This window comes from Ascaphus truei, chromosome 2, assembly GCF_040206685.1.
Source record: "Ascaphus truei isolate aAscTru1 chromosome 2, aAscTru1.hap1, whole genome shotgun sequence".
Taxonomy (NCBI): Eukaryota; Metazoa; Chordata; class Amphibia; order Anura; family Ascaphidae; genus Ascaphus; species Ascaphus truei.
Genome location: NC_134484.1, coordinates 480,956,469 through 480,969,468, shown reverse-complemented (window position 1 = coordinate 480,969,468; position 13,000 = coordinate 480,956,469). Strand labels below are relative to the sequence as shown.

The 13,000-nt window shown below is 48.4% G+C and overlaps 1 protein-coding gene across 1 annotated transcript in view; it reads left to right on the top strand.

Annotated features, from left to right (window-relative positions):
* The first annotated feature begins 219 nt into the window (after positions 1–219).
* The window catches only part of LOC142488403 (uncharacterized), a 39,683-nt gene continuing 26,902 nt past the window's right edge, over positions 220–13,000 (top strand). The window contains exon 1 of the mRNA XM_075588892.1: positions 220–456. The gene's annotated coding sequence lies outside the window, so the exon portion shown is untranslated. The remainder of the gene's footprint in view (positions 457–13,000) is intronic.

The window sequence follows — 13,000 nt, the reverse complement described above, 5'->3', positions numbered from 1 at the left end:
TAGGGGGCACTCACCGCACCTTGCTTGGGAGCCCACCAGGGGTCACTGTTCCATATGAGATCAGGAGGAGCTTGATAGAGGCGCTCTGGCCTCTCCTTGTCCTCTCTATGGTCACTCTGCTGCAGCCGGATGTCCTGGTGTGTGAGGTTTGATTCCGGCAGGAAACACTGAGTTTGATTCCGGCAGGAAACACTGATCCTGAGCACAGACTGTCCCACATCCTGAGGGGGGGAATCCAGGTCACTCCCACAGGGAAGGACTGAGAGATCACAGGGGCTCCCCCCACCCTCCATAGGAAGTACACACACAGTGAGGGGGGGATAAAGTGCACATCTCAGGCACTGAGGGGGGGGACACACTGAGGAATAGGCTCTGCAGCCTCTAAGTCCCTTTTCCTGTGCCCCCCTCACATTGCCCACCCCCTGCTGCACAGAGATCTTCAGCCTGTGTTATTGGGTAAGTGCTTTCCTCCTCCTCCTTCCCCTCCCTTGTGTGACCTGTGCACATTATCCCAGTGCTGCTCTGAGCTTCCTTACACACAGGAGCCAGAGAGGCTGAGCTCTGATAGTGAGGGGGGAGCCTCTGGCACTGGGGGGGTTACTCCTCCTGTATCACAGGGACTGGGAGATAATGGGGGTTATTTTACATTGGGAATTAACATTAGGAATCAGTGAGGATAAGATTGGGAAAGTTATTAAATAGAGTTAGAAAGTAATTAGATTGAGGGAGTATTGGTTGGAGTTTAACTCCTTCATTACTACAGGGGCCAGCATCATGTGTGTGTTATGGGCTATAGCTTCTCTGTGTGAGGGAGTTGGGGGGGGGGGGAAAGGGGTGTGGGGGGGGGGGGGGGAAAGGGGTGTGGGGGGGGGGGGGGGAAAGGGGTGTGGGGGGGGGGGGGGAAAGGGGTGTGGGGGGGGGGGGGGGGAAAGGGGTGTGGGGGGGGGGGGGGGGGGAAAGGGGTGTGGGGGGGGGGGGGGAAAGGGGTGTGGGGGGGGGGGGGGAAAGGGGTGTGGGGGGGGGGAAGGGGTGTGGGGGGGGGGAAAGGGGTGTGGGGGGGGGGGGAAAGGGGTGTGGGGGGGGAAAGGGGTGTGGGGGGGGGGGGGGGGGAAAGGGGTGTGGGGGGGGGGGAAAGGGGTGTGGGGGGGGGGAAAGGGGTGTGGGGAGGGGGGGAAAGGGGTGTGGGGGGAGGAAAGGGGAGTGTGGGGGGTTGATAGGGGAGTGTGGGGGGGAAAGGGGAGTGGGTGAAAAAAGGAGGGGAGTGGGAAAGGAGGGGAGTGGGGGGGGGGGGGAGGGGAGTGTGGGGGGTTGATAGGGGAGTGTGGGGGGGGAAAGGGAAGTGTGGGGGGGGGAAGGGGAGTGGGTGAGGAAAGGAGGGGAGTGGGGGGGGGAGGAGGGGAGTGGGGGGGGGGAGGAGGGGAGTGGGGGGGGGGAGGAGGGGAGTGGGGGGGGGGGAGGAGGGGAGTGGGGGGGGGAGGAGGGGAGTGGGGGGGGGGAGGAGGGGAGTGGGGGGGGGGAGTGGCGGGGGGGGAGGAGGGGAGTGGGGGGGGAAAGGGGGGAGGGGGGGGGGGAGGGGAGTGGGGGGGGAAAGGGGGGAGGAGGGGAGGGGGGGGGGAGGGGAGTGGGGGGGGGGGAGGGGAGTGGGGGGGGGGGTTGGGGAGGGGAGTGGGGGGAGGAGGGAGTGGGGGGGGGGGGGGGAGGGGAGTGGGGGGGGAAAGGGGGGGGGGAGGAGGGGAGGGAGGGGGGGGGGGAGGAGGGGAGTGGGGGGGGGGAGGAGGGGAGTGGGGGGGGGAGTGGCGGGGGGGGAGGAGGGGAGTGGGGGGGGAAAGGGGGGAGGAGGGGAGGGGGGGGGGAGGAGGGGGAGGGGGGGGGAGGGGAGTGGGGGGGGGGGAGGGGAGTGGGGGGGGGGAGGGGAGTGGGGGGGGGGGTGGGGAGTGGGGGGGGGAGGGGAGTGGGGGGGGAAAGGGGGGGGGGAGGAGGGAGGGGGGGGGGAGAGTGGGGGGTGGGGGAGGGGGGGGGGAGGGAGGGGAGGGGGGGGGGAGGAGGGAGTGGGGGGGGGGAAAGGGGAGAGGAGGGGGTGGGGGGGGAAAGGGGAGAGGGGGGGGTGGGTGGGGGGGGTGGGGAAAGGGGAGAGGGGGGGTGGGAAAGGGGAGAGGGGGGGGTGGAGAGCAGGGGGCATATGTATTGTCATAATTTATGTATCTTCATGCCCTCTTCGTTCCCCCGCTGTTTCGGCGGCTGGCCGCTCCCCCTTCTTGGTTCCCCGATGGCTCGGGGCTCGCTCTTCGCTCCCCCGTTCCCCGTGACTCGGGGCTCGCTCCCCCGTGACTCGGGGCTCGCTCCCCCGTGACTCGGGGCTCGCTCCCCCGTGACGCGCTCCCCCTTTCCCCGTGACGCGCTCCCCCCTTTCCCCGTGACGCGCTCCCCCTTTCCCCGTGACGCGCTCCCCCTTTCCCCGTGACGCGCTCCCCCCCCGCGATCGCTTGGTCCCCCCCCCGCGATCGCTTGGTCCCCCCATGTGTCGGACTGAGGCGCGTGCAGGCGGCGGCAGGAAGCGCGTGCATGTGTGGGCCTGGCCTGTGTGGGCCTGGGGCCTGTGGCGCGAGGCTGAAATAGGTGAGTTACTGGGGCCATCAGTTGAGGCGGGACGCGCAGTGGTGTGACTTACCTGGGCGGGCGGTGTGTGTGTGTGTGTGTGTGTGTGTTTGGACCTTTGGCCCGTCACTCCGCCTCAGTCCAATGAGAGGTGTCCGGGGGCGGGCGGGCCAAGGGACCAATGAGATTGCCGCTAAGGACAGGGAACACACCAGGGAAACATACATACATACAATGCTTTCAGAAATATATAGTAAGAAGTAAGATTAATTTATCTCATGTCTATATATGTAATTTGTCAATGAAAGCAAGATATTGTTATAAATATTTACTACATCCAGCTATGGATACCATACAGGAAAGTTACATTCTTGGAGTTGGACTCTAGTGAATAAGCTACAGCCATAATATAGATATCTATATATTCTTATGTGTTAGTTCAGCAGTAAAAAACTACATGTGCGTATCCATAGGTAGACTAAGATATAGTGCTATTATGAAATATATTCAATATATAAAGCACTAAAGGCAATAAAGTGTTCAAAGAATGGTAATAATTGTTCATACTGGTTAGTGCTACTGAATGTGTTCACATGTGACGTGTGTACATATTTAACTATATTATGTATCTAGATATGGAGTTAAAGACATGATGAGTGTCCTCCAACATGCAACCCCATCATAAAGGAAAAGAATGAAAATCACCATGGAGACATTTTGGAAACAGTATGGGGATAGTATAGGGAACATATGGATGGGAGCTAGTCGAGAACTATTTCAAGAAATGATTAAGGCTCCAATCCACATTAATTCCATCCGCAACCCGTGTTTTTCAGGGTAAAGATCCAGAATGATTCCCTACGATAAAGTGTTAATAATATTACCTCCTCCTTTCATGTTGGGTAATTCGTTTTACTCCTACAAAAGTGAAATTCTCTGGCCCTCCCCTTTCACAAGCAGTACAATGTTTAGGGACAAGATGTTGAAGATCTCTCTTTTTAATTCATCTATAATGTTCTTTCATCCTAACTTTTAGTGGTCGCATGGTTCTTCCAATATATCGCATCCCACATTCATCACTCGTGTGATGTGATCATGTACACCACATGAGTGGTGTCACAATTGATGAAGTTATTAATTCTATATTTCTTGCTAGGGATTGTGGGACTGACGAGCTTGCGGGATTGGTTTATCATGGGTATGATATCACTTTTTGGCGCAAATTGACTGTTATTTACAACAACAAAAAAGGGGGGTTTCGGAGGGTTCTCGGCCCTCTCTCCATCCGAAACCTGTGCATGATGTCTGGGATGTCTCCCAAGGGCAATATGCCCGCATGCCTTTATCACCAAGGTGATCAAGGTTTCCACTTTAGGACTATTACTTAGTCCACTCCTTCTTTCTCTCCTCCCCTCGCCCTCGCTCCCTCTCCTCCGCCTGGCCACCCCTCTTCGTTCCCGCAAAAGAAAGACAGAAACACTGGAGCTATTTCCCAATAAAAACGCCCAAAGTAAAACAAGACCCCCACCCTGGGAAAGTGGAAGGTCCAAATATTCTTATATGCAAAACAAAAGTATGTCAAACACGGCCTCCATAAAGTTAGTATCCCTTAATGTTAAAGGCCTGAACTCAGTTAGAAAGAGGAGACTTGCACTCCAGGAATGTAAAAAAAAAACAAAAGGAGATATCCTGTTCATTCAAGAGACTCATTTTAATACCCCCTCCCCACCAAACACATTTAAGAACACGTTTCCCCAATCATACTTTGCGTCATTCACTAGTAAAAAAAAAGTGGGGTTGCCATCCTAATTAAAAATAACATCCCATTTGCCCCTACTACAAAGATACGCCCTTTCCTCTGTTGCTCGACTGCTAAAACTCTGACTCAGGCCCTCATTCTCTCCCGTCTTGATTAATGTAACCTCCTGCTGTCCGGCCTTCCTGCCTCTCACCTGTCTCCCCTACAATCTATCCTAAATGCTGCTGCCAGAATCACTCTACTCTTTCCTAGATCCGTCTCAGCATCTCCTCTCCTGAAATCCCTCTCCTGGCTACCGATCAAATCCCGCATCTCACACTCCATTCTTCTCACTTTTAAAGCTTTACACTCTACTGCCCCTCCTTACATCTCAGCCCTAATTTCTCGCGATGCACCATCCCGACTCTTGCGTTCTGCTCAAGGATGTCTTCTTTCTACCCCCTTTTTATCTAAAGCCCTCTCCCGCCTTAAACCTTTTTCACTGACTGCCCCACACCTCTGGAATGCCTTTCCCCTCAGTACCCGACTAGCACCCTCTCTATCCACCTTTAAGACCCACCTTAAGACACACTTGCTTAAAGAAGCATATGAATAGCACTGTGAACATTCTGAACACATGATACATAAAACTTGGCCCCCTGCAGACGCACTTACCAGAACTCCCTCCTCCTGTCTCTGTACGTTCTCCCTACCTACCAATTAGATTGTAAGCTCCTCGGGGCAGGGACTCCTCTTCCTTAATGTTATGTTTATGTCTAAAGCACTTATTCCCATGATCTGTTATTTATTCGATTACCACATGTATTACTGTGAAGCGCTATGTACATTAATGGCGCTATATAAATAAAGACATACAATACAATACTAAAGTAGTGGCAGATCCAGGCGGTAGATATCTAATTGTACAGGGGTCCCTCGCAGGGGTTTCAGTGTCCCTCATAAACATATACGCTCCTAATGAAAATCAAATCGACTTCCTAAAGACAGTCTTAGAATCCTTAGACCAGCAAACTTTGTCATCTTTAATAATAGCACGGGATATGAATACGATATGTGTCCCACTCAATCCAAGTTCTGAAATCTGCCAAAAAAATGTAAGGAATTAATAAAAGACTTTTCCCTAGTGGATATATGGAGGGCGCAGCACCAGGGTCAGCGGGACTACACGTTTTTCTCAGCACCACATCATACCTACTCTAGGCTTGATTATTTTCTGGGTACCAAAAATATTCTCCAGGCATCCTCCCAGTCGAATATAGGTCCAATAACCTGGTCTGACCACACCCCTGTCGACTTGGTCCTCTCTCTGCCCTTCGTCAAAAACAACCTATATAAATGGAAATTAAATGACTCTATTGAACTATCCAGAAATAGAGAGCACAATCAAACAAAAATTATCAGAATACTTTACATTAAACGAGGGCTCGGTCTCAGCCCCAGCTATGTTATGGGAAGCCCATAAGGCATCAATCGGAGGAGCGAACTCTCGGGGAAGGCAGGGGAGAAGGGAAGGAAGATACCCTCGCAACTGCTAAGAATAGGAGTCAGTGGTGCTACTATCTGGGGTGAATATGAACTAGTACTGTGGAGAAAAAGAACCCCAATGGAGAGCACTCAAACAGATGCACAATATACAGAAACCAGGGAAGGGGGTGTATACAGTGATGTGTGGAGTGTACTGCTGCGGCCGAGTTTATTCGAGCATTTGCCCGTTCTCGGCCGCAGCAGTAACCTGGCGCGCGCCGGAGGGTGCCGGGCGCGCGCCGAAGCCTCGGAGGAGAGGCCCGCCGATCGGGGCTTCCCCCTCTCCTCACCGGGTCCGCCGGGTCCCCCGGAACGTCCCGCCGCCGTCAGTACATCCACGCGACACCAGGGCTCCCTCGGGGAGCCCTGGGCACGCGTACAGGCGGAACAGGCACCCGATGATGCGTGACCGCGCATCGGTGATGCGCGGCACGCTGAGGGAGTGCGGCTCGCAAGCCGGGACATTTCCCGGCTTGCGGAATGAGCCGCACTCGAATAAAGTGTGCCGCCTGTGTATAAGTTAAAAATCATTTATTAGAGTCATAACTCAATTAAAATTAATAGGACGCTAAGTACCAGGGTGATTGAGACTCAAATGAGCCAAAAAAGCGCAGCGAAAGTAAAATATACCAGGTCTCAAGTGTAGAGTGTGGGCTACTACCCTTGATGATATGTGCAGGGTAAAGCCAGATGAAATAAACACCCACTGGGGTCTGTGTCAAATGGTAGCTTGTCACAGGTAAAGCCACATGTGGCTGTCAGTAGTTCTAGCTTAGAGGTAGTAGTGAATGGTGTTATATATACCAGGTCACAAGGTATATAAAGGTAAGTATATCTGGTAAGTATTCACCATAATACACTCTCACAGAGACAAACTACGATCACCATTAATAGGGTAATCCAGAAAGGCAGGTCACTGCTGTAATCCCTGGGTGGTGCTACTATATCAAGGCACCATAACAATATTAGATCACTCTACGTACGTTTCGCTTAGGCAAGCTTTCTCAAGGCTGGGCGGGGCATGTGTACTGCCCCCACCTTTTATGGAGGAGCGTGAGCTCTGATAGGTTACTCTATTCCCTATTCATGTGTCCTAGTTAGGTACTTAGCGTGTGTATAATGAGGGATAGGATCGTGTCCTTAAGTATAGGCAAACTACTGCCCCCAGTGTCCATTTCAATGTTGTGAAGATTTTTAGTGAATACATTAGTATCCATGGACTGCGTGGATACTGCATAGGGGCTACATGTCGCTAACACTATTTGCATAGTAAGGGATAATTAAGGGAGTTGCAACAGAGGTATAGGTGATGGTTTAAAATGGATAGCCACAGGCTCTATATAGGGTCCCCTGTGTACACAGCTCAGGTGAACATCAAGGCTAAATATACAGGCTATATAAAGGGACTATAGACAAAGCCCTCATTTAGACCCCTTGGGCTAAGGGTTTGTAGGGTATAAATCCACCGGGACTCTATTTTAAGTAGCTCTTGGTCCCAGTTCCCCTTCCTAATGCCCATGGGGAATTGGTCTATGCCCTTGAAGGTTAGTACCGTGTGGTCACCCCGGTGGTGCTCGTTGACATGCCTGGCCACCGGAGTGTCCACACCATTCCTGATGTTTCCCAGGTGTTCGAGGACCCTGACCCTAAATGGGCGCCTAGTTTTCCCTATATATTTCATAGTGCAAACGCATTCTGCCATATAGATAACCCCTGGGGTTTTGCAATTAATAAACTTTCGTATATTAAATTTACGTGTATTATCCCAGTTATTAAACGTTTTTGCATTCACTATGACCGAGCAAGCTTTGCAGTTTTTACAGATGAAGCTGCCTGTTGGTCTCATAGGGAGCCAGGTTTTATTGACAGGGGCCTCAAAGTGGCTGTTAACCAACATATCACGTAAGTTCTTAGACCGACGACTGGCCATTTCTGGGTATGGTTTAAGCACTTCTTTGAGGTCCTCATCCGCCCTAAGGATGTGCCAATGTTTGTTAAAAGCACTCCTTGCTTTAGTCCATTGTTCATTATATGTGCCTATGAACCTGATCGTCTTTGCAGAATTGATCTCCATTTTGTCTTTTAATAGGTCCACCCTTGGTGTGTTTTTGGCTCTCTTGTATGCCTTGTGTACCATATTTTTGGAGTACCCACATTCAAGGAATCTCTCCCTCATCAATGAGGCTTGTTTCTCGAACTCTGTGTTGTCTGTACAGTTCCGTTTGATTCGCAAGAACTGTCCTATAGGGATGCCTTTAATAAGGTTAGGTGGGTGATGACTAGTAGCCCTTAGAATGCTATTTGTCGCAGTGCTTTTTCTATAAATGGTACTGCTAATCATCCCATTTACTCCAATTTGTACAGTAAGGTCGAGAAAATTAATTCTATCAGGACCAATCTCATGTGAGTTTGAGATTGTTCGTGTTCTGGTTCACTCCATCGATAAAGGTCTTGAGGAGATCCGTGGATCCTCTCCACATCAAGAACACATCATCGATGAATCTGTACCACATCTCGATATGGTCCGTGAAAGTCTCATTCTGCTCACCAAAAACCACTTCCGCCTCTCACCAGCCCAGGTACAGATTGGCATAGGAAGGGGCACATTTGGTCCCCATCGCTGTGCCCTGGGTCTGGTGGTACATGTTGTTATTAAAAAGGAAGTAGTTCTTGGTGAGAACAAACTGTAAGAGTTTGACCAAGAAGGTGCTGTGGTCCTTAAATGACAGCCCCTTGCTCTCAGGAAATATGTTACAGCCTCTAGGCCCTTGGTATGTGGTATAGAGGTGTACAAGCCTTCCACATCTAGTGACACTAGGATAGTGTCTTCTGTCACCATAATGTCATTTAGTTTGTTAAGGATATCCTTCGTATCCCTAAGGTGAGATGGGAGGGCTGTTACAAATGGTCTTAGTACCTGGTCAATGTAGTTGCTGGCATTTTTGGTAAGATTCCCAATGCCAGACACAATGGGACGTCCCGGGGGTGGTGTATGTTTTTTATGTATTTTTGGTAATGATTAGAAGGTCACAATCTTAGGGAACTGAACAAAGATAAAGTCCATCTCACTTTTAGTGATAAGGTTACCCTGGAAAGCGTCTGACAAGATATTGTGAAGTTCTTTCTGATATTCTGGATTGGGGTCACTTGTAAGCACCTCGTAACAGGTCCTATCAGAGAGAAGACGTATATTCTCTGTTACATAATCCTCACTCCTCAGGATGACAAGATTGCCTCCCTTATCAGAAGGTTTGATGACAATTTCCCTATCTTGTTCAAGTTCCTTGAGGGCCATTTCCTCAGCTTGTGTCAGATTGCGATTGTCTGTGTTCTGGGGATGTCTAAATGTCTCTAATTCTTTTGTCACTAGATCAACAAATACCGCTATTTTGGAGTTTGCTTCCAATGGGGGCATGAATTTGGATTTAGGTCTAAGTGAGGTAAAAGGACCCTCACCCTCTATCCTTTCCGATTCTTCTGCTAGGTCTGTGAGTACCCTCAGATTATCCGCATCAAGTTCAGTGAGAGGGTCTATGCCCAAATTAGTTGTAATGCGTAGATCCCTTCTCTTAAAGAGTTTGTGCAGTAACAATTTCCTTGCGAACAGGTTCAGATCTTTAACCCATTCGAAGGTATCAAATTTTGATGTAGGGGAAAATGACAGACCTTTAAGCAGTACATTTATGTGATCTGTATTTAGAATACGGTTGGGTAGGTTAATGATCTAACCTTGATTCATGCCTTCTGTCATATTACTAGTGGTATGAGACAAACAGGTCGGATTTAGTAATGTTTGTACCCTCTCGACCTCCTGTGTTCCCCAGCGTGCCTTCCCCTTCCCTGACCTCTTTTTGCCCCTTCTTGTCGGCCTCTTCCTCTCTGAAAGTAAGCTGTCCTTGTTTCCTCTAAAAAAGGAAGTGGAGGTCCCTGAGTGCGTGTTAGCATGTGATGTTTCTTATTGGTTTTAGTCTGTTCCTCCTCTAAGTCGGAGTTTTCATACTCAGTGGAAGACTCAGTAATATCTGGTTGTGTGGTTGGTTTTCTGAGGTGGAACTTATATATTTTGCCCTCATCAAAATCTTTTCTGTCTCTAAGGTATTTGCGGTGTTTTCTTTCCTTGAGTTCTTTCTTAAATTTATTGATGTTAGTTTGTAAGAGGGTTTCCAAATTTTGGAATTCTGTCTCTTTGTTCCACTTTTCCACTTCAATTAAAAGTGCATCAATTTTATTACTCTGTAACTGTAATTGAGTAGTCTGAAAGTCAACCAAATGTTTCATCAGGTCCCTGGAGCATTGGGTAATAATAGTTCCCCAGGTCTTAATAAACCTCTCATCTATGATGTTATGAGCTGGGGCTAAATTACTCCTAAGGCCTCGTGGGATTAATTTCTCTTTAGTGTAGGTCTCTAGACTAAAGACTTCCCAGTGTAGTCTTATATTTTTTATAGTTGACATTAAGTTCGTTGAAAAAATCTTGTACTTTAATCGTAGGTGGATCATCAGTTGTTAATGTAATTGTGCTATTTGTAAAACATTCCTGGACTTCAGTTTGCCAGTCTTCTAAATTTGGCTTTCTAGATAGAAAGCCAGCCATCATATGGTAGCGTGCAGAGGGTAGAGGGAGCAGGAGACACTCCAATGAATATTGCAAACTCTCGGGGAAAGCAGGGGAGAAGGGAAGGCAGGGGAGAAGGGAAGGCAAGGAAGATACCCTCGCAACTGCTAAGAATAGGAGTCTGTGGTGCTACTATCTGGGGTGAATATGAACTAGTACTGTGGAGAAAACGAACCCCAATGGAGAGCACTCAAACAGATGCACAATATACAGAAACCAGGGAAGGGGGTGTATACAGTGATGTGTGGAGTGTATAAGTTAAAAATCATTTATTAGAGTCATAACTCAATTAAAATTAATAGGACGCTAAGTACCAGGTTGATTGAGACTCAAATGAGCCAAAAAAGCGCAGCGAAAGTAAAATATACCAGGTCTCAAGTGTAGAGTGTGGGCTACTACCCTTGATGATATGTGCAGGGTAAAGCCAGATGAAATAAACACCCACTGGGGTCTGTGTCAAATGGTACTCTATTCCCTATTCATCTGTCCTAGTTAGGTACTTAGCGTGTGTATAATGAGGGATAGGATCGTGTCCTTAAGTATAGGCAAACTACTGCCCCCAGTGTCCATTTCATTGTTGTGAAGATTTTTAGTGAATACATTAGTATCCATGGACTGCGTGGATACTGCATAGGGGCTACATGTCGCTAACACTATTTGCACAGTAAGGGATAATTAAGGGAGTTGCAACAGAGAGGTATAGGTGATGGTTTAAAATGGATAGCCACAGGGTCTATATAGGGTCCCCTGTGTACACAGCTCAGGTGAACATCAAGGCTACATATACAGGCTATATAAAGGGACTATAGACAAAGCCCTCGTTTAGACCCCTTGGGCTAAGGGTTTGTAGGGTATAAATCCACGGGACTCTATTTTAAGTAGCTCTTGGTCCCAGTTCCCCTTCCTAATGCCCATGGAGAATTGGTCTATGCCCTTGAAGGTTAGTACCGTGTGGTCACCCCGGTGGTGCTCGTTGACATGCCTGGCCACCGGAGTGTCCACACCATTCCTGATGTTTCCCAGGTGTTCGAGGACCCTGACCCTAAATGGGCACCTAGTTTTCCCTATGTATTTCATAGTGCAAACGCATTCTGCCATATAGATAACCCCTGGGGTTAGAGCTACTTAAAATAGAGTCCCGGTGGATTTATACCAGTACACATGCCCCGCCCAGCCTTGAGAAAGCTTGTCTAAGCGAAACGTACGTAGAATTATCTAATATTGTTATGGTGCCTTGATATAGTAGCACCACCCAGGGATTACAGCAGCGACCTGCCCTTCTGGATTACCCTATTAATGGTGATCGTAGTTTGTCCCTGTGAGAGTGTATTATGGTGAATACTTACCAGATATACTTACCTTTATATACCTTGTGACCTGGTATATATAACACCATTCACTACTACCTCTAAGCTAGAACTACTGACAGCCACATGTGGCTTTACCTGTGACAAGCTACCATTTGACACAGACCCCAGTGGGTGTTTATTTCATCTGGCTTTACCCTGCACATATCATCAAGGGTAGTAGCCCACACTCTACACTTGAGACCTGGTATATTTTACTTTCGCTGCGCTTTTTTGGCTCAATTGAGTCTCAATCACCCTGGTTATTAGCGTCCTATTAATTTTAATTGAGTTATGACTCTAATAAATGATTTTTAACTTATACACTCCACACATCACTGTATACACCCCCTTCCCTGGTTTCTGTATATTGTGCATCTGTTTGAGTGCTCTCCATTGGGGTTCTTTTTCTCCACAGTACTAGTTCATATTCACCCCAGATAGTAGCACCACTGACTCCTATTCTAAGCAGTTTCGAGGGTATCTTCCTTCCCTTCTCCCCTGCCTTCCCCGAGAGTTTGCAATATTCATTGGAGTGTCTCCTGCTCCCTCTACCCTCTGCACGCTACCATATGATGGCTGGCTTTCTATCTAGAAAGCCAAATTTAGAAGACTGGCAAACTGAAGCCCAAGAATGTTTTACAAATAGCACAATTACATTAACAACTGATGATCCACCTACGATTAAAGTACAAGATTTTTTCAACGAACTTAATGTCAACTATAAAAAATATATAAGACTATACTGGGAAGTCTTTAGTCTAGAGACCTACACTAAAGAGAAATTAATCCCATGAGGCCTTAGGAGTAACTTAGCCCCAGCTCATAACATCATAGATGAGGAGTTTATTAAGACCTGGGAAACTATTATTACCCAATGCTCCAGGGACCTGATGAAACATTTGGTTGACTTTCAGACTACTCAATTACAGTTACAGAGTAATAAAATTGATGCACTTTTAATTGAAGTGGAAAAGTGGAACAAAGAGACAGAATTCCAAAATTTGGAAACCCTCTTACAAACTAACATCAATAAATTTAAGAAAGAACTCAAGGAAAGAAAACACCGCAAATACCTTAGAGACAGAAAAGATTTTGATGAGGGCAAAATATATAAGTTCCACCTCAGAAAACCAACCACACAACCAGATATTACTGAGT